This window comes from Crocodylus siamensis, chromosome 1 (assembly GCF_052110815.1).
Source record: "Crocodylus siamensis isolate JL-2025a chromosome 1, ASM5211081v1, whole genome shotgun sequence".
Classification (NCBI taxonomy): domain Eukaryota; kingdom Metazoa; phylum Chordata; order Crocodylia; family Crocodylidae; genus Crocodylus; species Crocodylus siamensis.
This window is the reverse complement of record NC_143395.1, coordinates 199,662,977-199,687,823: the sequence shown is the minus strand read 5'-3', so window position 1 is coordinate 199,687,823 and position 24,847 is coordinate 199,662,977. Positions and strand designations below refer to the sequence as shown.

General features: G+C 46.8%; 1 protein-coding gene across 2 annotated transcripts in view; it reads right to left on the bottom strand.

Moving 5' to 3' along the window:
• Positions 1-24,595, bottom strand: part of LOC149873875 (oxidized low-density lipoprotein receptor 1-like) — a 54,543-nt gene extending 29,948 nt beyond the window's left edge. The window contains exon 1 of one of the 2 annotated variants that reach the window (XM_090031563.1): positions 24,519-24,595. The gene's annotated coding sequence lies outside the window, so the exon portion shown is untranslated. The remainder of the gene's footprint in view (positions 1-24,518) is intronic. The other variant, XM_090031564.1, reaches the window with a different exon arrangement.
• Positions 24,596-24,847: the final 252 nt, after the last annotated feature.

The following is a 24,847-nucleotide window of genomic DNA, read 5'->3' as shown; positions in this document are numbered from 1 at the left end:
CAGGGGTTTAATCCCCTGAATTGAAACTAGGTTTTTAATCATGAGGATTAAAAAGCCACCATTTCAATTTAGGGTTTTCCATCACCATTATGGCGAAAGGCCCCATCTTTCCCACCCCGCCCCCTTCTTTTCCCTGTGGAGCCTCCCCACCACTCCCACAGCCAGGGGGTGATCTGCCGGTGGGCCAAACAGCCCCTGAGCTGTGAGGGGACCCAGGTCTTCCCTCCACAGTGGTGGCATCCACCTGGGACTCCTGGGTGGGCTGCTAGCAGGCAGCACCCCCTAGGCAGCACCTGCCGCCATGGAGGGAAGGTCCAGGGCCCCCCACACCTCAGAGCCCTCTGGTAGCTCACCCTGACCAGCTGCAGGACCAGAGGGCAGGCTCCACAGGAGGAAAAATAAAAGGATCAGGCCCCTCACCACTTTTTTTTTCTTCAGAGGAGCCTGCCCATGCAAGCTGCCACTGGGCTGTGCAGCCCCTGAGCTGCAGGGAGCCAGTTCTTCCCTCCACAGCAGCACTGCCCCCAAGGGCCTCCCAGGTGGAGTGCTAGCTGTGTGGGTGCTGTCCCTCGAGATCCAACTCTTTCCCAAGCCCACACACTGGAAGCCCACTGGGAACTGCTCCCCACATGGGCTCAGGGAAGAGTTGGATCCAGTGGGTGCTGCCTGTGCAGCTAGCACAGCACCCAGGTGGCCCCAGGGAGCACTACCACGAAAGGAAGGACTGGGGTCCTCCACATCTCAGGGGCTGCTGGGCCTACCAGCAGCTCACCCCCTAGCCACAGGAGATATAGGAAGGCTTTGGGAGGAAAAAAAGGATTGGATCCCTCACTGCTTCTGCCTTCATCCAGCCTCTCCCATGGTGGAGGGGCAAGCTGTCAAAGGCTGCAACATTACAAATAGCTACGTTGCAAACTAAACTGCATGCAGATGTGGTTCAGTTTGCAACATAGCAAACTCATTTAAATAATAAAAAAATCACCACACATGTATAGCATGTGGTAGGCCAGTAGGGGGTGCTCCTGCATTGAGCCACCCACCTCACAGCACCTTCCAGGCTCGAGTGCCTCCCTGGGGGTGCCTCGTGTATGGCCAATCCCCTTCCTGGGGCATACCTGCTAGCCTGAGGGTAACACCGTCACCACCCAAGGTCTGGACTGATCCTGAGCCTGTGCCCTCTGAGAACTACAGGCCTAGTAGTCCTTGAGAGTGCTTGACCCACTGCAAGAACTTGGGGTGCTTGCCTCAGTCTGAAGCACAAATAGTGGTCTCCCTTAGCCAAACCAAGGGGACCCCCAGGCATAATCTAGACCCTCTCCCAATAAGTCTCCCATACTAGGTACAAAGAAGAACTTTATTGGTTACAAGAAGTAGGTTTGGAATAGGGTACAGGGTAGAGCAATATCAGAGAAAGCCCATAGAGCAAACAAGGTGGCTGGGTAGCCTTTGATCATGCATCTGGAGTTACTGAAAGCTATATATCTAGTTAGATCTCAGGTAGCTTACTCACAAGTATCATCCAGAGGCAGGTGGAGATTACCTCTGGAGGCAGGCAGTTCATTGATCATGATTTCAAGAGAGAGAGCAAGTTTCAGATGGTTCAGCTTCTCTTTCCACATTTTCATCATGGCTACTGCCCCCCTTCCTGGGCAGTTCTTAATTTATATAGACCTTATGACCTCATTTACCTGGTCCAATGGAGGCCAGCACCTGTTGGCTGCCAGCCAACCAATTTGAAAAGCATCACTGATGTTGGGTAGACTGGCAGGGTCTCTAGCCCCCTCCCAGTCAGGCTGGCATTGCTTAGAACAATAGGGAGCTTAAGCCCCCTACCCAGGTATGTGATACCAGTCAGGGTGTAGCAGAAAGCCCCCTTTTTCCTCTTGCCTGCATTTGCTTTCCCCTCTTTGGATATGTTTCTCTTCTTATACCATTTCTTCCTTCCTCTTTCTTTCACTATAAGATAAGGGATTGTGTTTTAAAGTTTGTATGCATGTATTTTGTATCTCCACTTGTATTTTGGCATTTTTTTCTATTTGTGTGCCGTGGCATTACTCTTGTAGCTTATATTTTATACTCTTCGCCTTTTAACTAAATGTGTTTTAGTTTTAGAAGTAAGTTATACACTGTAACAATGTTAACAAGGACGGGAATCAAACCGCCACTTCCCCATATCAGGCAGGCAGCTGAAAGAGCGAGTGAATCAGTGATTGAATGCGTGACACAGTAGCAGACTTCAGTAACAAGCAGCAATTACTATAATAAAAAACAGCAGATCAATCAAGGGAAGAAATCAATAGGAGACAATGTAGCAACCGGGAATTCTCTAAACTTTACTTGAAGCCCCAGTCTAGGTTAATCAATGTCGGGGACCAACTTTTGGGGCTGAATATCTCCAGGTCAACTGCTGCCAGAGCTCTATTCATGACAGCAGTAAATTAATCAAAATTCATCAACAGACTCCCAAACCTGCATGTACATGCGGATGACCCCTGTGGCTGACAGGTGCCATCCAGTAGCCACTGCGGGGGAAGACCCATGAGGGTCAACGACCCCTGGATTGGGCAAACCTGAAAACTGGGCAGTCGCCAAAGTCTGCAAGGACAGATAAAAAGCAGTGAAAAGTGACCCTTGGCAGCACCTTCTTGATCTCTAACTTGACCAGCACCCAACCTGTCCAGCCAGAAGGAACAGCCGGTGACCCCCTTCTGGAGGATAACACTATGCTGAAAGAAGCTTCCACTGGCCATCGATGGCAGACCCCAGTGTTTGTGGGATAGGTATACCCGGCTCTGGCGCCCCCCCCCCCCGCCAACATGCGTAGCTTGCTACTGTGTGTGTGCATGTGTATGTGTATGAGGGGACCGGCCCCAAGGTTTATGATTTGACTTCATTACAGTGTTTCAATCCACCTAATAAACCAGAATTTCAAGGATCCTGAGTTGGACATTTGTAGCCAACAAGGGAGCAGGTTTCCTCTCCTCCCCCAGGAATATATCCAGCTCAGGTTACAACTCAGGGTTACCTAAAGAGATGGGGCAGAAGAGTCTGCCCTTTGCAGTGATCGTGTTAACCAAATTGTCATATAGCAGAGTTTTTGGGGAGAAACACAGGTGGCATTCTGTCACACAGCATAACACAATTAAACTGCAAATGAATCCCCAATGACCAATTTTCACCATGTATACAAGGACACAGGGATTCTTATTTGAAATATCTGAGTTTATCTTCAAATCGTGTACAGGTGTTTACACATATAACTCTGCTACTATTGCATAGCACCCCACAGCACTTTTAAAAGGATCCTGGTTGAGAATCACTGATACTATCACATATAATCATCCACATGCACCAGGCTAAACAACCAGGAATAGAATTTCTCTGGACATGTACATGAAAAAATGCCCTGCAAACAACCAAAAAAATGGCCACTTTGACACCCAGAAAAAAACAGAATGTCACTGGTAGGGCTCCACCCAAAGAGGGACTTAGGCACTGAACTGCCAGCCTGTGGACTTCATGAGACACCTGCCCATCTCACATTTAGCTAGAGTTCCCACCAATCTGGGACTTTTGCTTCAGTTTTCTCCAGTGGCTGTGATGCTGAGACTGTCCAGGACATATGTTCATCCTAAGACTAGATGAAAGTACTGTAAGGTAGATACATAACTGGTTGGATCATTGTGCTCAGTGCGTAGTCATCAATGGCTAAATGTCTAGTTGGAAGGAGGTAACAAGTGGGGCTTCCCAGGGGTCTCTCCTAGGTTTGGTATTGTTTAGTATCTTCATTAATGATTTGGATAATGGGTAGAGGTACACCAATACATCAGTCCAATATCGGATCAGTACTGATATGAAAAAAACTGTCTACATCAGATATCAGCCCTATGGGGCCGATAATTTGGCCAATCAATGCCCATGCTGTGTTGTGGAGAGCTGCCTCCATAGAATCATAGAATCAATGAATGGGAAGGGACCTAGACAGATCATCTAGTCCGACCCCCTGCCATGGTGCCTATCCAGGCTCCTCTTGAAGATCTCCAGGGAAGGTGAGAGCACCACCTCTCTGGGAAGCCTATTCCAGGCTCTGATCACCCTTAACGTGAAGTAGTTCTTCCTAATATCTAACCTAAACCTATCCTCCCTCACCTTTTGGCCATTGTTCCTGGTGACCCCAAGGGGGGCCCTGGTGAACAGACTTTCCCCGAGTCCCTGCTGGTGACCCCTATAAAGTTGTAGGCAGCCACAAGATCCCCCCTCAGTCTCCTCTTGCGGAGACTGAAGAGATTCAGGTCCCTCAGCCTCTCCTCATAGGGCTGGCCACGGAGGCCCCCAACCATACCAGTGGCCTCCTCTGGACCCTCTCCAGGTTCTCCATGTCCCTCTTGAAGTGCGGCGCCCAGAACTGGACACAGTACTCCAGCTGTGGCCTGACCAGCGCCGTGTAGAGGGGGAACAAGACCTCTCTGGACCTGTTAGTGATGCCCCTGTTGATGCATGACAGGGTGCGGTTGGTTTTGCCTATTGCTTCGTCACATTGGCAACTCATATTCATCATGGAGTCAATCCTGACTCCAAGATCCCTCTCTGCCTCTGTGCTTCTGAGAGGGTCAGCCCCTAACCTATAACCATAATGCTGGTTCCCTCTCCCCAGGTGCAGCACCCTGCACTTGTCCTTGTTGAACCGCATCCTGTTCAGATCTGCCCACTTCTCTAACCTATCCAGGTCTGCCTGCCGGCGGTCCCTGCCTGCCGGCATATTCACTTTACCCCACAGCTTGGTGTCATCAGCAAACTTGAACAGGGTGCTCTCCACACCTTCGTACAGGTACAGGAAGATGTTAAACAGCACCGGCCCAAGGACCGATCCCTGGGGGACTCCGCTGCTCACACCCTCCAGCTGTTAAGTCAGAAGGGAAGCGGGGAGGGAAGAGGCATGGAGGGAGCAAATCAATGCCACCCACAGTGAGGGAGGGGGTAGCAGCAGGGGCAGACACTGCCCAGCCAGGGTGGGGAGGGGCAGTTCATGGGACAGAGGCACAACTCGTGGGGTGGAGGGGTGGCTCCCACTGCTGCTTGCACCCTGGGAAGGTGGAGGGGGCATGTGCCCCCCGGATCTGCGTGGCATGGGGCAGGCTGCAGCTGCAGGTTAGAGCCAGAGCTGGCACTGCATGGCTGTTCTCACTGAAGGCTGGGCTCAGAGTGGGCTCCAGCAGCGCTGGGAGGAGGCTGCAGCCACTCCAGATTTCACTGCAGCTCTGTTCTCAGCCCTGCACTGCCACTGAATGCCAGGTGCAGCCCCAACTGAACATCCCGCCTCCACCCAAACACCAGGAAAAGCCAGGGCTGTGGCTGGCAGCAGTGCAGTGCTTAGAGTGGAGCTACAGCAAAATTTGGGGTGACTGAAGCCTCCTCTCAGCACCACTGGAGCCTACTCTGAGCCCAGCCCCACACTACGCAGACCTGGGGGCACACACCCCTGCCCCACCCTCCTGGGGTGCAAGCAGCAGTGTGAGCTGCCCTCACCTACAAGCCACGCCTGTCCCATGCCCACCCCCACCCCGCCTGAATAGTGCCTGCCCCTGCCCCCTCTCTCACCACAGGAGATATTGATCTGCCCCCCCATGACCCCTCTCTCCCACCTCCCCTTCCACCACACTGGACTTACCATCTGGAGGCAACTGTATTGGATATCAGATTGGTATTGGCCAATATGCCTCCTTAAATACTGTCTTTCGGTATTGGCCCCCAAAATCTCTATCAGTGCACCGCTGATAATGGGATCAAGTGCACATTTAGAAAATATGTGGATGATGCCAAGGTGGGTGGAGTAGCAGATACTCCAGGGGTTATGGCTAGGATCCAGAATGATCTGAATACCCTGGAGGAATGCTCTATGCTGAATTTCATTTGACTGATTGTGGACAAGAGCAAAGTTCTGCATTTGGGACACAATAATTTCATGCGACACAATAATTTCATGCAAAAATACAGACTGGGGAATAAATTGCTAAGCTTGAGTACTGCAAAGAAGGACCTGGGTGTTACAGTGGATCATAAGCTGAATGTTAGCCAATGGTGTTCTCTTGTTGCAAAAAAATCTGACAGTGTCCTGTGTTGTATTAAAAGGAGTCACTTTGCAAATCAAGGAAAGCAATTCTTCTGCTTTATTCTGCACTGCTAATGCCTCACCTGGAGTGGTGCATCCAGTTTTTAGCTCCACCTTTCAAGAAGAATGTGGACAGTTTGGAAAGAGTCCAGCACAGAGCAACAACCATGATTAGGGGCATGGGAGGCAAGACTTATGAGAAAAGGCTGAAAGAACCAGAGTTATTTAGGTTGGAGAAGAAAAAACTGTGGGGAAAGGGGGTTGATAAGTCTTCAAATACCTGGAGGATGATTATAGGGAGAATGGAGATAGGCTTTTCTATGTAGCCATAGGGGACAGAATTAGGAGCCATGGTCTCAAGCTGCAGGAGAGGAAATTTCAGTTGTAGATTCAGTTGTAGACAGGGGTGCCTGTCGACATGTACAGAGGCTGCTCTGACATGCTGTAATTATAGTGTGTCAGACCAGATTCAATTAATTGAGTCTGCTGGAGTGTGCTAATTGATGCCCTCCAGCAGCCTCTGTCTTAGTCATCAGCTTCCTTGCACTTCAAAATGGCAGCAGGGGGTGCTTTAACTAAAGTTTGTTTGACAAGCTGTAGTGAAGGTGTCCCCACTACCCTTTTGAAGCATGGAGATGCTGATACAAGAGATGCTGCTGGTGCTTTAATTACAGTGGCTCTCAGAGATGCTCTAATTAAAGTGCCCCTCTCTTCCCCTGACCCCTGGAGCATGAGTAAAAACGCCCTAGGAGAACTCTTTGACTGTGAGGGTGGTCAGGCTGTGGATCAGGCTGCCTAGAGAAATTGTGGAATCTTCATCCTTGGAAATTTTCAAAAGCAGGTCAGACAGACACTTGGCTGGGATGTTTTAGTCAGGGATGATCCTGCCTTGAGCAAGGGATTGGACTAGAGCAAAGGACTGGGCACATCAGACTATTTGATGGGGTTTAGATGCACCTCTCCCAAAAAAGCACATGGCCCTCTCCTTGAGCAAATTCACCACACAGCAGCACAGATGGGGGAGGTGAAGCAGGGAGTGGCTGAGGCAACAGAGGGAATGGGGTGGTGTCAAGAGGCAAATCCACTCCCAAAACCACATGACCCTCTTCCTCCCCTGCACATCTTCCCTGGTCACTCCAGTTTTGCCTGAGAATAAGCAGACCCTTAAGTAAAGAGCTCATCCCTTGGATTAGGACCAAACAGCCACACAAAGGAGACAGAACCACACCTCACACTGAAAGCTAGTCAGGAATTGTCCAACAATGATGGTTCATCAGAAAACCCTGATTCACCAAAACAAGAAGTTACTGTAGGGACATAACTATTTGGACAAATCTGTCATCAGGAACAGGTCTTGGCTCCAAGAGGGAATTTCTGGTCAAAAGCAGGCATCTATTTGCTTACATGTCTTTTCTGCAGCTCTACCCAATTCATTCATGCGATGTGGACAGGCTGAGGCAAACCCACCCTGGAAAATCTTACAGCCTGTGGCAACTGTGTTCACATGGTACCACTCAAAAGTATAAGCTTAGGACTCCCTGCAGGGCATCCACACCCCTTTATTTCTGCAGTTGCTATCTGCAGAGTAGGTGAGTGGCACTGGCACTTATTTCCTTGGAGGCATGGTTGAGCACATTGTGTTGACATACCCTGAGGCTAGAGTCCCTGGCAGAGAAGCAGCATGTATGTGGATCCCCATCCAGCTGAGTCGCCTGGCCAATGAACAATTGGGAGTGGGGGGTCTCTCTTGCTTTTTGGCTCAAAATCTTTGACTGATCATACTCTCATCCCAATTCATAATGGAAACATTTTTGACCTCACAACAATTTTCACAGGACAGGAAAACCATTTGCACTCAGCTGTCCTAACACCCATTCCAAGGGCACATCTACATGTGCAATGAATTTGACTGAATAAACACTGACACAATTTGCACCAGAGTTTATTATTCCCAGGCACTGTGTTTATATGTGCACCCAGGACTGCATGTTGATATGGGTTGGAAGAGCCCCAGCTGGCAAAGAGCTCTAGGAGTCAGCCTGGCAAACTGAGGCTGCTCCAACCCAAATCAACGTGCTGCAAAGGGGCTGGCTGAGGTACAAGGGTGCTCCATTGCAGGGGTCTCCAGCAGGCAGCCCCCATACTGAAGTACCCTCATGCTGCAGCCAGCCCCAGTGTCTACGTGTGTGTTGCAGCACAGTAAATAACATTGCCACAGGATAGTATTTGTGTTTACAAGTACTAATCTACAGTAGCATTTATTCATTTACTGTGGCCTAATAGGACTGCAAATGTAGATGCTGAGACTTTACTGAAAAGCTAATTAGGCACCTCAGCAGTAAATGTCTCATGTAGATGCATCCCCAGAGTGGTCAGGTGAGCCTCAAGCCTGGGCAAGCACTAGACAAGGGACATCCCATGCATAATACTCCTCATTGCTGGAGCACATGAATGAGGAGCACCAAGAAGCCTAGGCTGTATACACAAATGGCCTAAGCTGAGGAAAGGCTTAATTAGCTGGCAGTAAGGACTGGCAATCAGTTGCTACACCCTCTGGAGCAAGGAGGAAGGGAGCAGGGAAATAGGCTTCTCTGACATTGTTGACTTCCTGGTACCAACTCTGAGGTGCCAGCCAACACACAAGGTTGCGTTATCTGGTCAAATCTACTTCATCTGTACCTACTCTGGGAACAGCACCTGGGGCAGCTCTCTCTTCATTTTTCATTGGGTGTGCCATGCAGACAACATGCAGTCAGTGAATTGGGTTGTTACTATTCCTGCTCTGGTTTGTTCCTCTTGGATGTTGTTCACAAAGCAGAGGACATAATTTGAAGTACAATTCTTTCTCTCCCCACAGTCCGTTTAAATACTCTTCATGGTACCTGCCTTGCACTGTTTTTTCTAATTTGATGCAGAAAAGACACTTAAGCAAATAGATGAGTTGATTCAATCCCCTTAAATGCTGAGCTTCTCTCATTAAATACCGGAACCTGGAATTCAAAAGGGTTTGCTTATCCTCAGGCAAAGCATCCATTTAAATACATAGTGCATCTCAAAGGCACGTGAGCCATCACAGAAATGCTGTTCCCAGCATTCCTCTGTTATCAGCATTTGTTGGTGACAAAAGGAACAAATAATGTGCTTTCTGAAAAATAAGCCTGATGAAGATGAACAGGCCCAGAGCCAAGTGATCTATGGGTGAGTGCATTAACTTGTCCATGGTAGACTCTTGCTGCTAATTCGCAGAAGGCCATAAAAAGCACATGCAGCCATGTCCAGGCACACTGGAAATGCAGGAAGCCCAGAGTTTGGAACACCCAAGCAAAAGCTGCCTGGGAAGCCCAAACAGGGTGCAGCAGCAGTACTGTATGGCAGGACAGTGGTGGATTGGCAGAGTGGCACACAACAGCTCAAACAGCCCCAGCCTTTGCTGTGCCTGGCTCTCACTCCTTCGTTTTGTCACTAGTACAGTAAAGAAAACTTCCCTGTCTGGCATCAATCTATTTTCATTTCATTTCATTGGTCCAGAGCCCAACAGGAAAGATTTCCATCAACTTCACTCAGCCCTGTGTCATGCCCCATGTGCAAACCCTAGATCCAGTTCAAAGCTATCTGTAAGGCACAGAGAAAAAGCCACAGAGATCAGTATATACTCCAAGGTTCAGGAAAAGAATCCTTGTGGGATGTTTCCTGTTCACCAAAGCTAAATTGGTGTACACCTTGCTGGGGTCGTTTGACCCCAGCACTCTTTCCTGCCATGGCAGGGGGTTGGACTCGATGATCTGCTCAGGTCCCTTCTGACCCTACCAGCTATGCAACTGTAATTAGCTGATTCTTACTGGATACTAATCTATAGCAGAGACCAGGGTTACACTTGTGATATATAGGAATCTGGGTTTTCCATTTCCCACAGAAAAAAAAGGGGGGGAATGTGAATTTTCCCTTTTAACAGAGAAACATGCAGAACTTTCACTTTTTCAAAGAGCTGTCTGCAAGCTGGCAGAGTTCCAACCTGCAAGGGGCTGGGGGGTGCAGGAGGAGGGGAGTCAGGCAGGGGGTGCCATGTGCATGCATGTGCTCACACAAGGGCATAGCTGCCAGATAGCCTGGAGAGAAGCTCCTGCAGGTAAGTCTGGTTCAGGAGAGGGAGGATTGAAGCCCTCATAGTGAGGGAAGAAGGAAGAGAGGGAGGGAATAAGTTGGGCAGGGCTCAAGCTGGCGCTGCTTCCCAGCCCAGGCACTGCATAGGGCTTGGGCCCTAGAGCCATGTGCGGCCTTAGAGCCCTGGCAGGGAGCCCAAGCCCACAGCAGGAAGCCTGCACCCCACCCCACCCCCTGCCTCCAATGGGCTCCACTCCAGCCATGTCACCTACAGGGGAAAGGGAGCCAGGCTCCATGCTCCACTCCACTGCAGGAGCTGCCACCTCCCACAGGTGGCAGCCAGGGCTCAGGTGCTGCTGGGTGGGAGCAGGGGGCTGCAGACCCAGGTCCCTGGCTTTGTAGCCCTGGCAGCTGAAGCCCCCTCCAACAGGGTTGGTCAGGGTGTGGGGGCTACAGGTGGGGAGTGAGGGGTCTAGACCTGCATCCTGGTGAGCAAAGGAGTGAGTTGGAGCTCTGATTTTCCATGATAAAAAAACCCAAAAATCAAATGCCAAAATGTATAGGTATTTAGAATTTATTTTATTATAGTGACTGAGGCACTGGTAGACTTCCAAACTGCTTTAAAATTGCAAATATACAAATAAAACATTGTGTTCAATTGATACCTAGATACATACGTGTGTTTCATTATATAATGTTGTTTTGTTTTAATAAAAAATTTGGGGTTTTTTTAATCAGAGGATTTGTGATTTTTCTCAGAGAATTTGCAATTTTTAAACAGAGAAAACCAGGATCCCTGGTGATATAGCAGGGGTCAGTATTTATCTACTATAGCAGCAACCACTGCAACCAGGAGGGGAAGAATGAACGAGTAAGTCAACCACTGACCTGGGTTCTGTTCCCTGCTCTTTTCTTTTCTTCCTGTGTGACCTTTGGCACGCCACTGAAGTGAAATTCTATTCTACCTACCAAGGGTCAGATAATATGTTACACAAGCAGTCAAGGACCTGAACAGCATGGACTACCATCACACTTAGGCACCTAAGTCCACATAGACATCATATTGTTGGAGTAGAATCTGTCCCTTAGTCTTTGATCTGCTGAAATTCTCCATCTGTAAAATGGAACAGTGGTGTTAGGAGGACAAATACCCTAAAGACTATGAGATGACCATATACTATGATAATGAGGATGGTATAAATATCCAAGATAAATTAGGACAAAGCTGTGTTGTTAGAAGTATTGTTCTAATTGCTTTCTAATTATTCATACTCCTTTACTATATATTTTTTTTAAACACAGACTCTTTTGCATGAATTATATGTTCTCATCTATCCAATGGGCACTTATTTATTTATATTTGCTTTGTGTAAAAACTTGTAGCAAACAACAGATTTGCAAAGACAATAAGTTTAACAGCACTTAAAAAGCCAGTTTATGCCTGGCCAGAGAAAACTCAGGACTCATATTTCCTAAAGCTGTTCATTTTCTTCCTGGGACTGAAGAAAGAACTTGTTTTGTAATTTTTTTTAATTCATTGAGTATTGGGAAAGTTTGATTGTAAAAATAAGCTGGGAGTCATGGCAATATATCATCAAATATGCATGGACTCCAAACACCAGAACAGCTATCTAATAAAAATGATCCTAATATTTCTGCTGTACAAGAAGTTTCACTTCAGGGAAATTTAATGGAATTAAGTTTTCAGTGTTTCTTTGTAAAACTTCATATATAATCATGGTGTGTTGTAGAGCAGAGAGAGAAAGAGAGAATGCATAGCCACAGAGACAATGAAGCCTTATAACACAATTTAGTTCTGCCAATAATAAATTAACCCATGTGTCATGAGGGCCCAGATTGAGAGAGCTATAAAATGTTCTCCTGCAAGAACTGGAATCACTTGAATTATAATGCAGAGGCTTGTTCTAGTGATGCTGGATCAGATTATTAATTGTGTGCTCTTTGAAGCCAGATTTCCTAAAGAGGACAGCTCCCAATTAAACATCTGAATGAAACATCATAGCACCTACCTTTTATGCAACACTTATCAGTAGATCTCAAGCTGCTTTATATTATCCCTATTGCAGAGGTGGGGAAACCAAGATGCAGAGAGGTAACATGATTTTTCAAAGTTACCCCAGAAGTCAATTGGTAGTGCTAGCACCAGAACCCAGGTTTCCTGAGGCCCAGCCCTATGCTGTATACTACCTTGTCTTCAAACAAAGGAGTTAGATTTTCAAGCAACAAATATTCAGAGCCAAGGAAAACCCTCTTTTGTTTTTGAAGTAACAACAGCACGAATTACAGGGAGGCTGAAGTGACTACAAAATCTAGCCCTCAGATTTTATTTTTTGTCTGTTTGGCTGAAAAAATAAATTTCAAAGCAGAATTACTGTAATTATTGCAGGCTAGAGATTACAAGGTTTTCATTACCTGTGTCACAGGGCACTAAGGTGTGCCTGCTCCTTTAAAGGGCAGAAACTGCCTAGAGGGAGGGCCCTAGGAGCACACAGGACCCCCACAGGTGCAGGCTGCCATGGCAGCAGGCTAATGAGGGAATTAGCCTGCGCTGCACCTGGTCAGCTGCCCAGAAGACAGCAGGGCCTGGGCACAGATAGACCCCAGGGCGGGGACTAGGGGGTTAGTTCTCTGGCAGCAGCCAAGGGGGAAGGACGTCATGTAGAGAAAGCTGCTTGACTGTCTGTTCTGATGCTGGTAGGCTTAAAGGGCTGTAGCAGCTCATAAGTGCTGGTGGGAAGGAGGCACATCACACTGAGAGAGAAACTTGCCTTCTTAAAAGGGATAGAGGGTGGACCCTAGGTTATTGTGTTGTAGCCCAGGGGCTTGTGTTTTCTATTGTTATATATACCAGTGGACTCGGCTGAGGCTATTGGGGAGGAGAACTCATTGGGGCGCACTACTGCGTACAGCCCCAGAGCTAGGAGGGTGCAGGGACGGGGCTTGCAGAGAGCCCTGGTGCCAGGAGGACACAATTACTGAGGCTAAGTGTCCAGCGACAACAAGAGGCTGAACTAGACTAAGGCCTTATCATAAGAGACGATGTCTAAATACCATCTGTGAGGCATGGAGCCTGGTAAAGGAATGGTTTTGGAGCTGCACATCTAGCCCATAAGGCTTGGGGGTTTTGTAAGGCACCTCCTGAGTGTCAGACCCAGTAAGGGGTCCAACAACCCACAGGGTTCAGAGGAGTCTGTCAGGACTGTGACCGAGCAGTAACTTAAGGGCATCCTCCAGATTTCATCATTTAAGCCAGCAAGACATGGCAGGAGAGATTAGTAGGCGCCCATAGGGCAGAGCCAGCATGGTCACAGTGCCCTAGGGACATCACAGCCATCCGTGGGGAGGTTGTATCATAACAGCCTGTCAGGGATAAACCACTTCAGAAGGAAAAAAACTAAGCAATTATGTTTTTATTATTTCATCTTCGTTGAAAGTTAATCTTGGGCACATCTGTGTGCAATTAGTGTGCATGAATAAACTCCAGAGATTATTGCTCTGGAGACTTTCTCCCAGGTGCATTGTTTGAATGTGCGCCCAGGAACAATTAACTCTGGAATAATCATCTCTGGGATTTATTCAGGTATAGCACATGGAGCCAGGTTGGAGCAGTCACAGAGTTGTTGTTTGGGTTCTCTTTTTACAAAAGGCTCTTGGCTTTCCCTTACAAAAGATTTCCAAGCCTCCTGGTGGCAAACTTGAAGCCATGACCATGAAAGACTCGAGCCAGGAAGTTTAAAAAAAACAAAAAAACCCCAAAAAAACAAAAAAAGGTCTCTTGTTTTAGGCCAATTCCTTGTTTTTTGTGGACCTCACTTCTGATTTTGGCCAATTGGCATTGGCTGTATTGTGGTCCTGGGAAAAATCCCTTCCATCTCTCTGAGTGAATCTGGCCTTCAACATTTTCATTACTTTGAAACATATCATAGGAAGGTTTTGCTCTTGAAGAGCTTCTCAGGAAATTATCCCAAATAAAGCACAGCTTTTAGCAACAAGCAAGCAAACAAAAACTCAAGCCCTTATACCCTGTCCCAGGCACTAGAAAGGAAGCCCTTTTGGCTCTAGCCCTAGCACACCAGCTTACCCCCCACCTGCCCCAGTTCTGCTCATACCTTGCTTCTTTCCTTGGTTACTCTTCTGGGAACTCTTTAAAGCTGCTAGTGGGCCACCCACTATTTACAGACACCAGATTACAAGAAGCCTGGTTATTTAGGGGCACTGAGTTTCAAGAGCTAAAACACTGGAATCAACTGGCACAGACTACCATCAGCAGCTTTATTGGACTTATTAACTTTAGAGAATATAATATGTCTACACTACAATATATACATATTGAGAGCACTCCAACACTGAATACCCGCATCTTCCATTAATTTCAAAAGGGTCTGCAAGTGCTCTGCTACTCTGAAATGTTAGCCCAAATGAATTTAAGGCCAGGTAGAAAAGTTATGTTACCTAGACAGTCCAGCCTTATGCAGCTCAGGCCATGGAAGTTTATCCAGCTTATTCGGAACCCAATAACTTGTATTTAACTAAAGCACACTTTCTGAGAACAATATCCAGCACTGGTTTTATACTCCAAGAGGTGGAAAACTCACCCCTCCTTCCCTGGGTAGTGTGTTTCAGTCACCATACCCCTCCCCTCCCCCACAGCTGCTATACTGTGAAGCAGGAACCAAAGCAGGGTGCTTCTGTCCTGGGCAGAAAATCATCTTCCCCAGCTAATACATGCCCCCCAATTTCAGGGAAATGTTTTTTTTGAGGGAAAGGAGCATGTTGCATTTAAGAAAATATGATATACTATGACCAGGTCAAACCCCCTCAACTGGGAAACCCAGGAAATTAAATATCATCTGGATGCCTTTTGAAGATCAATGTTTTCCCTACTTGTGGACACACTTGAAGGGAGAGAGAGGCTGCAACTAGATTTAGACAAACTACAAAAGTGGGCAGATGAAAATAGGATGGGGTTCAACATAGACAAATGCAGGGTGCTGCACCTTGGGAGAAGGAATCCAGAGCATACATACAGGCTGGGGAGTCCCCTCTTGAAAGCACAGAGATGGAAAGGGGATCTTGGAGTCACTGTTGACTCCAAGATGAACATGAGCTGCCAATGCCAGACCGCAGCCAGCAAAGCCAGCCATACCTTGTCATGCGTCCAAAGTTGCATCTCAAGCCGGTCCAGAGAGGTGATCCTCCCCCTCTACGTGACATTGGTCAGGCCACAATTGGAGTACTGCGTCCAGTTCTGGGCACCGCACTTTAAGAAGGATGTGGCCTGACTTGAGAGGGTTCAGAGGAGGGCCACCCGCTTGGTTGGAGGGCAACAGGGCAGGCCCTATGAAGAGAGGCTGAGGGACCTGAACCTTCAGCTTCAGCAAGAGGAGGCTGAGGGGGGACCTGGTGGCTGCCTACAAACTCATCAGGGGAGATCATCAGCAAATGGGTAGAGCCCTTTTCTCCCCAGCACCACCTGGAGTGACAAGGAACAATGGTAATAAGCTGATGGAGAATAGGTTTAGGTTAGAGATTGGGGACAATATTTTACAGTTAGAGTGGTCAAAATCTGGAACCAACTTCCCAGGGAAGTGGTACTTGCCCCTGCCTTGGGCAAATTCAAGAGGAGGTTGGATGATCACCTGTCTGGGATCTTGTGAACCCAGCATTTGTTTCTGCTTGTGGCAGGGGGTCAGGCTAGATGATCTGTTCAGGTCCCTCCTGACCCTAGCTACTATGAAACTACTTGTTAAAACTACTCAGATTTAGAACCAGTAGAATTCTACAGTGAGGAGGTAGAAACACAAACTTGGGAAAGCCATATTCATAAATAAAGTTATATTATGTGAAGCTCCTGCCCCAGAGACTTTTGGCAGTAGATCCAACTTCAGTCCTCTTCTCACAGTTATGAGTAACTAGTAAATAGCCACTTCCCTCATTTATTAAAAGCCATGCAGTTTGTTCTCCAAGCCCGGGAGAGTCTGAATTTTGGGATTCCTTCCCCTGTAATGCGAGAACTGGTCAGAGGGTGTTGCTCCCTCCCTCAGTTAAAGAGACCATAGCTTTGGGGCTGGGTAGGGAAACTTTCACTGGAGTCCCTCAGAGAGGTGCTTTTGGTGGCTTCAGTCCAAGCACTCTCAACGCTACTCACCAGCGGCCATATGGAGCATCTCAGCTTCATATAGAAGAATCAGCTGCATAACTGTCCTAAACCAGAGCCTTGCCACAAAGGAGACATTTCTCAGTGGAGTCTCTCTTTGCCTTTTTCTGGGATCCTGTTCTCCACCACATCATTCTGCATTTCCAGGTAGGCTGACTTCTCACCCCAGACACATTTGATGTACCAGTAGTTCTTGAGCCCATTCGTTATCCAGCAAGGACAACAATATTTTACAGACCCTCTATTGAAAACATAACTGCCTTTTACCCCAAATACCCCAAACCTGAACTCTGCCCTCCTGTACTTATGCATCAGTGCACAGATTTCACTTACACTTACTTTCATCTCTAGATTCTGTCATGGGACACCAGCGTCTTATGCCTGACAACAATGTGATGCCATGTGATGTGACACAAGTGTACACATAGGATGCTAAGTCTAGATGTCCTTTAGCTATAATTTAAAGTTTCTCAGTCTTTTTTTTGTTGCTCACCAACCTTTCCATAACACAAAAGTCTTGTTTGCCACTCTCTTGCTATCCAAGAGTAACCAAATCTGAGCTCATGTCATAAAGATGTTCTCTGTGCACTTCAGTATCCACATAATAAAGGGCCTAGTTCCCAATCTGATCAAAGCAATTTGCAGAGTCTGCAGCCAGTGCCAGGAGCGATGTTCTGAGCTCCTGCCCCAGGCTCTCTCCATCTACAAAGAGTAAATACAGTAAAAAAAAAAAAAAAAAAAAAAAAGCCATTTCTGTTGTTTTCATACTTGAAACAACTACTGTTTCCTAGTAGCTTGCCTAACAGTGTGGGCCAAAACTTTCTTGTAGATCTAACGCCACTTGAATTGTCTTTGTGTCCTCACTTTGACCTGATGGATGAAGTCAGGCGTTTCTCCTACAGTAACAATGCAGGACTCTACCATGACATTTCCTGGCTGGTAACTGAACAATTGTGTAACACAAGCACCATCACTGGGATCACTGTTCATAACAAAAATTAATTTTTGGTGCATGTGCTTCCTACTAACCTCTGTAGAAGTAATTGGCTTACTTGACTAGAAAAAACAGACAAAGACCAGACATGCTGATACTGCTTAATTCAAATGTTCTGAGATAAGGAATCCGCATTCCTTGGGTTATCTTGATATCTTGCCCCGTGTATTCCTGCATGCCTTGGGATAGCCCTATGCATAGACAGTTGTTTAAGTAAATGTTCTAAGTTTCTGTGTAATTTACTATTGTTTTGTTTCTCCAAGGTGTATTTTTTCATCTCTTTCTCTGTCTTTAGTATAAATACGCTTGAAAACTTAGAGAGTCTGAGAAATCCTTTGAAACAGACTTGCTGTGTGGAATTCTCCCGGTGATCACAGTATAGCTCTAAATAAAGAAAATCTGGCTCTGTCAGTTCTGATTCAACCACAACGTGAAGTTTGATTTCTTCCACACCTCCAAGGTTTTGCTTCTGTTTTTCTCTTCCTCCTCTCCCTCGCTGGGCTTCCTGTTTGAAGCAGACAGCTGGTATGCACTCTCTGGCACACATGTGAAAGTATCACCATGAAATGCATCTTGCCCATTCGTTCCCATTCCATGCATACTGGATTCCCAAAACCAAGCAGGTAGCTGCCTCAGAACATCCCTAAGCTTCCAATATGCCCAGAGGCAATGGTGCTATGTGCTCACGGCAAAGCACACAAGTATCACAGGCAGGTCCAGAAAGGGAAGAAAGGCACATAAAATATATTTCATTCTCACTGCTCAAGCTCACTGGAAGGGACAGGTCCTGTTCTTGAGGCGCAAAGATGCTTAGCTCTGCACAAGATATTCAGCCATTTCTCCTTGCCTGCCAGCATTGTGGCTGAAGCCCAATTTTAACAGAGACAATAACAGGTGGTTACCAGTAAGTAACCAATACACTGAGCTCAGGACCCGACATTCTCCAGGTTTAGCTGTCAGACTTGTTTTGCCTTCCCCGAGCGTGGTTCTAATTTGGGAAGTACTTTTAGACAGCCCGCTTCTACTGGGGACTGATTCACACTCATTTTTAAGGCAAACTATTTCCAACTGCAACATTTTTGAAAACCAAATGTATTTCACTGGTCCTTCATCTTTCAGTTCTCAACCAAAAGTGGATCTCAACCCCACCTCTGGAGGGTTAAATTATACGTTGAAACCTCATCGCTGTTCAAATATAGAAATGCATTTATCTAACACTCTCAAAAATCATCCATGTGTTACACTGAGCTAGAGGAACATTATCTGCTTCTTGGCCAATAGCTAGCTACTCTTCTTTAAGAGATGCCACTCTCAGAAGCTAGGACTGCCCTTTTTTTTTTTGGCTGTTTTTCCAACTCTGGTCACTCTGGATGTCAGTGTTTTTCCCTGTGCCCCAATCCTGGGGTAAGCACTGCCTTTGTGGAATAACTCAGCTCTCCTACTTTCTAGGGCATCCAGGCTTTCTGGCAAAATATAGGCTCTCTCTCGACCCTCTAAGGCAAAGCCTTCTGTCAGCTTTATTTGCCAAGTTAAGGTGTCAAACCATCATCACCATCTCTCTGCCTCTCACACAGGTATAGCACTTCCTGCTTTACTGGATCAGGATAATCCTTACTCCTAGCCACAATGAAAATCTACTAGGCCTCTCCGTGCTGTGTCCTGGCTGCATCATCACCATGACTTCACTAGTATATCTTACCCGAGTAGCTAAATGCACCTGGGTAATACACAACCTCTTCAAAGCACAAACTCTTGAAGTGATGGTTAATTTCAGGGAGAAGCCAAATAAGTCATCTTCTAGTAGTGGTTGTGATTGCAGGTGATGAAAGCCTCATTTTAGCAGCTTCTGATAGGAGTTCTAAAACCCCAACTTAATTTTTAGCTGTAGGAATATGATTCCAGGAAGAGTGATGTCCTATCTGAGTGAAAGTTACCTCTAACAGCTTAGGGTCCCAAATCTTACTATTCTGAAAGGTCAGCCCCTTCCCCATGTCTCTGTGCAAGGTGTTCAGTAGAAATGGGACAACCTTAGTCTTGTAAGGGAAGGATTTGGTTGGCTGAATCAGACTGAAGTGTGCATGTTGTGCATTGTGAGAGTGTTGGATGTTGGTATAGTTAGGCGAGTAAGAAAAAAAAAAGTCAGAGGGAATTAGCACTTACAGCTCTTAGTCCAGTTGTATACTCTGGTGGCATCTGCTGCTGTTTTGTTATAGTCGCTTTCTCTAAAGGTGCTGGGAAAGCAGCTATATTATTTTTGGATCTCTCAAAACTTGCACACAAACTGCAAATTCAGGAAACATTTAAACATGGAAACCCTTAACTTCTCAAATCCAGCTATTTCTCTATCATTGAACCAAAGAAATTATTCATACATCAGATTTCACAGGAGTGCAAAGCAAATCATAGCCTCTTTGCATCTGCTCCACTGGCGTCAGAAACAAATTGGGGCCGGGGGGGGGGGGGGGGGGGGGGGGGGGGGGGGAACTTCCCCATTCTTTAATCACAGCAGAACTGAGAGTTATGTGTTCTTAGGTCTCTGGAAGGAAGACATTTAAAGCCTAATGGATTATCAACCAGAAACTGGGCTTCTGTCTCAAAATTCACCAAGTTCGTCACTGCGTATCCTTTTGGGTAGAATTAAGGTAGAACAAAGAATTAAGTTATGAAGAGAACCAAACCTTAGCTAACTTACTTTTGTTCTCAGAACAACCAGCCTATGTTGCAATTGGAAGAAGGCAACTGGTTCGGTTTCCTTTTTTTATGGATTTTAGTTAAAAGAACAAGCAAGTTAGAGTAAATAGATCAGCAAGGCTAACTTGCATTCATTTTACTAGGCTAAGTAAGGGTGGAACAGTGCAATGGCCAAATCAAGGTCACACCTGAGATAGAATCAGTAGATGGCCGAGTTAACAAGGATCACCAAAATTATCAAATCATTTATTTACACAACTAATAAAACTACAGGTTGATACAAGAAAAGAGGTGGGTTTTGGTAACTTAGTTTTGAGAGAGACTGAAGGAGGAACAGTTCTCCTTTCATTTAGGACCTCTTCAATGCTCCATATACCACAGTAATGGAACAGGAGCTGGTCAAGGACATGAAGGGTTATTCTGACCTTCAACCTTTGACTATGCCAGTGGGGTGGGTGCAAAGAAGTTATAATTTGCTTTGCACTCTTGTGAAATTTAGTGGAAAAATAAAATTTCTTTGGCTTAATGATAGACAAGTAACTGGATTTGAGATGTTAAGGTTTCCCTCGTTTAAATACGTTTCCTGAGTTCGTAGTTTGTGTGCAAGTTCTGAAAGATCCATAAAGAATCTGGCTGATTTTCCAGCACCTTTGAGAAAGCCCCTGTGACTGAACAGCAGCAGAGACACCACCTCCTTGCATACCTCTCCTCTTTGCACCTAAAGGCTGTTACAACAGCTTTAGATCTACTCTCCTCACTTCCTCCATTTCACACACATTGTTGAAGTTATCAGAAAAGGAACTACTGAAATATTCAGAGCAGCAGCTTCTGCATGAACCTATTTAACCTTGATGAAACTTACTAATGCAGATGACTGTAACAGAAAACCTTAACCCTGTTATAACAAAGAAAGGACTAGGGAAGAAGTCAGCAAGACTTGTTTAAAACCAGAATTTTTTTAGCTTGAGGAATGGAGCAATTACTTGCAGTAGGGTAGTCTTACCAAAAGAGCCAAAATATTGGGAGTCCCTGACTGCTAGGACCAATACATAGCTGAACATGAAGAAACAAGCTACCTACTGCAGGTGAAAGCAGAAACTGCCTAAGGAGAAATGGTACTGGCTACCCCTGGGTTATGAATTCATCCCCTACAGAGTCTAGTCCGCAAAAAGTTCTCTATACCACAGCAGCTAAATGGTGTGGGGGGAAAAGTTAGCAGCCCTTGGGCCAGGTGAACAAGAAACCCAGTTAGATGACCAGTGGGGGGGCGTTGACTGGTATATAAAAAACTTTCCTCCAGGGCTGAGGAATGGGTTGATTGTGGCAGCAGAGAGGGGTAAAGGTCTCTGGGGAGAAAGGAACGAATAAGCCTAGTGAGAGGAGCTGCTGTTTGGGAAGTGGACCCTCTGTAGGTGGACAGAGAAAGTGAATGCATGCAAAGCACTGAGTATTTTTTATGTTAATCCTGGGGAGAGGGGGTCTGGAAAGCCAATTCACTTGAACTGCTGAGATCTGTTTATGTTAACCTAATAGGGGTCTGGAGAATGGGTACACAGAGAACCAGGGGCTGGCAGAATGTATACGGCCAGGAGATGGATGTCTCCTAGCAAGGGCTGGGAGATTGCTCCCTGCCCCCAGGAGCTTTCTGCTGCCAGGGGGCTCCAGTGGTGGAGCCCAGGTGGGGACAATGTCCCTCTGCCCCAGCAGCAGGGAGCTTGGAAAGAGCTGCAGGGGAGAGGCAGGTTCTAGCCTCCTGCCCTGATCCACAGTGAGGCAGCTAGCAGTGAGCCCCTAACTGTGTGGGGATTCCCTCCCCAGCTATGGGCTCACTGCTAGCTGCCTCACCATGGGGCTGGGAAATCTGTGGGCCTGAGACCTGCTCCTGACTGGGGGCAGCCCTGGGCTGTGCAGGGAAATCTGCATATACACCCCAGAGCTGGCTGGGGACTGTCCAAAATGGGAAAGTCTCTAGCCACCTCCAGGCTTCATGCACAGACTTCCCAGCACAGCGTGGAGCTAGCCAAGGACCATCCTGGTCAAAGGCAGGTCCCAGCCAGCTCCAGGTTATACGGGAAACTCTCTCTGTACAGATTGCTCCAACCCCCAGCTCCTTGTTTCCAGCTCTGCAATCAATCAATCAATCAGTCTCCCAGCCACCACTCTGCAATTCTGCCACCACAATGCTGCCCAGAAGGGGTGCATTGTTATGCCCAGGCTCTAGCAACTTCCGGGGGGCAGAAAGCAAATCTCCTGCCCCCTGCTGTCCAGCTGACTGGGAGCAAATTTGCTCTTTGGTCTTTCTTAAAAACAGGTGCCTATTTAGCAGCCAACATCCACTTATATATTCTCTTGTAACCCATGCCAGTTGCAACTCCCTTGCAAGGAAACTAGGAAAGTAGCCCTGAGATTTGATCAAGGCAAAAAGTTCATAGTTTTCACCCTAGAGCTACTTTTTCATTTTATCAGAAGAAATTCCATTAGCTCCAAAGTAATTATTCTCAGCCAGGGTATTGTGGCACCCTGGGGTGTCTTGAGATCCTTTCAAGGGTGCCACAGGATGCCTCACAAATGTTAGCATTGTTAGGTAAGCAAACATAATTAACAAGCTGAACACAGATTTCAAGTAGGAATCCAGTGTTTAAAATATTCTGGCTTGTTCTGGTCTTTCCGAGTTCTTTGCAACAGAAGAATTGCTCTAGTATTTTTCTGAATTCAAGTAGTGAGTGAAAACTAAGAGGTGGTATTTTAGAATGGGTTTCTTGAGTCTAACAAGGAGGTGCCTTAAGCCTAAAAAGGTTGAAACCACTGCTGCAAGGCAATTATACTTTTCTTAGAGCCAACTTGAATATAAGCCTCTTCCCTTCACAGAGAACAAAGCAGTACTTAATTGATGGTACAATATTACAGAAATGAGGACGAAAGCCAAAAGAAAAAGGAGGTTCTCATAATTCTTTTTTCTGTACAAAAATCCCAATTACACTGTAAACCACATCATTTACATCCCTGCAACACAATGCCACTCACTTTAGGTCTGCATAAGTCTTGAGACATTTAATTTCAGTGTACATTTCAAATCAGGCCTATAGAGCACAAGATATTTGCTTTATGCAGATGCAATTAAGGGAACCAATTTCAATTCTGAAGCAAACAAGATGCATGTAAGTTAATAGCCTGAAGTGTTCATCCTCCAAATGGAATAAGACTCTTATTGCTCTGCTTTAATAACCTGTGAAACAATTCCAGGCATTTATATCAATTAAAACATGCAGACCTCATCCGATTTCAAGTTGATAGTTTTCTGATGGGAGGTCATTTGTCATTAATTCTCTAAATGGGTGAATGTTCACATGCCTTGCTCTGGCATTGTATTGTCAAGTAATTTATTTGTGAGTGGCATTGTAGCAGGGCACTGGGATGTCCCTTTTCCTTTAAGGGAGCAAAAAGCCTGGGAGACTGCTTGCAGGTAGCAGAGGGGAGGTAATGGGAGGCTCACCTGATTGGAAGAAGGCTCAGGATGAAGCTATATAAAGCCAGAGGCTGCACTGGTCAGGTAGCGTCTCCCCAACCACCATGCAGGGAGGACCTGCTGGCTGTAAGGCAGAAGTGTCTGTCAGGGGTGGGCTCAAGGCCTAAGCTATCAAGGCCAGTGAAGGGGGCAGTGCAAGGCTGCAGAGTAGATGGGGGCCAGGGGCCCAGTGCCTGAGAGGGGCATAGCAAGATAGGGTCCATGGGCCCAGGACAAGAGGAATGCAGCCATAGCTGGTCAAGGGCCTGACAGACAGAGGTCAGTGACCCAGAAACTGAAGGAAGGCCCAGAACCAGAGGAGTGCAACCATAGCGGGTCAGGAGCCTGGCAGGCAGAGACTCGGGGTCTGGAGACTGAAGGTAGTAGATGGACACTAGTGCTTTCAAGGTAGGTCTGATGCTGTGGTCCTAGGCTTAAGAGCAAGAGTAAAGGAGTAGAGGCTGAGGAGCCTGAAGCCCCAATAGGAGAGAACATTGCAATGTAATCCATGAGGTTTGGGGTGTGGTGTAAGAAACAAGGAGCCATGCAAATTTGCCCCTAAGGCTACAGGTCCCCTGCAGGGGCTTAAATCAAGCCAGGAGGGAACTATTTAGATTGAAGCTCACTCTGAGACCTGTTGGTAGCCTCCCTTATCACTCTTGAATAGTATGACCAAGGCATGGTAGACAAACTAGAGGGAAAGGTCATATAGCCTGAGCCAGACAGGAGCTGCAGTTCCACTAGGAAGCGTCACCCCAGTGGGTTTGCAACCTGTTACACAGTGGTGCACCGGCAAGGCAACAGCCATGCACAGGGGAAGACCCGCATCCCTAATATGGGATTCTTCATCCCAGTGGGAAGCGACAAAAGGAAAAGTAAGGACTGGAAAAATCATGGCGGAGACACAAACCGTAGAGGGATTAAAGCAGGAAACACTTACCAGGCAGTTGTGTTCAGAGAAGGTGAGAGGGAGAGCTGCCTGTCGACAATGAGAGCTAGAAATAGAGAAGTGCAAACATGAGCAGGCTGAAGCAGAAGTGGCTGCTTCAGAACTATGTCTGCAAATCAGAAAGGAGGAAGGGGGGTGTGGCAGGGCGCGCCCTAGGGGTGCCGTGAACTCCCCTAGCGCCCCCTACCATGCCAAGCTGGTGCCAACGCACCCTCACCATCTCGCCCGCCACATCTTTGATGAAATGTTGTTAAAGGGAGGCTGCCTTTTTTAAAAAAAAAAAAAAAAAAAATATCTTTGGCACAGTGCCCTAAGATGTC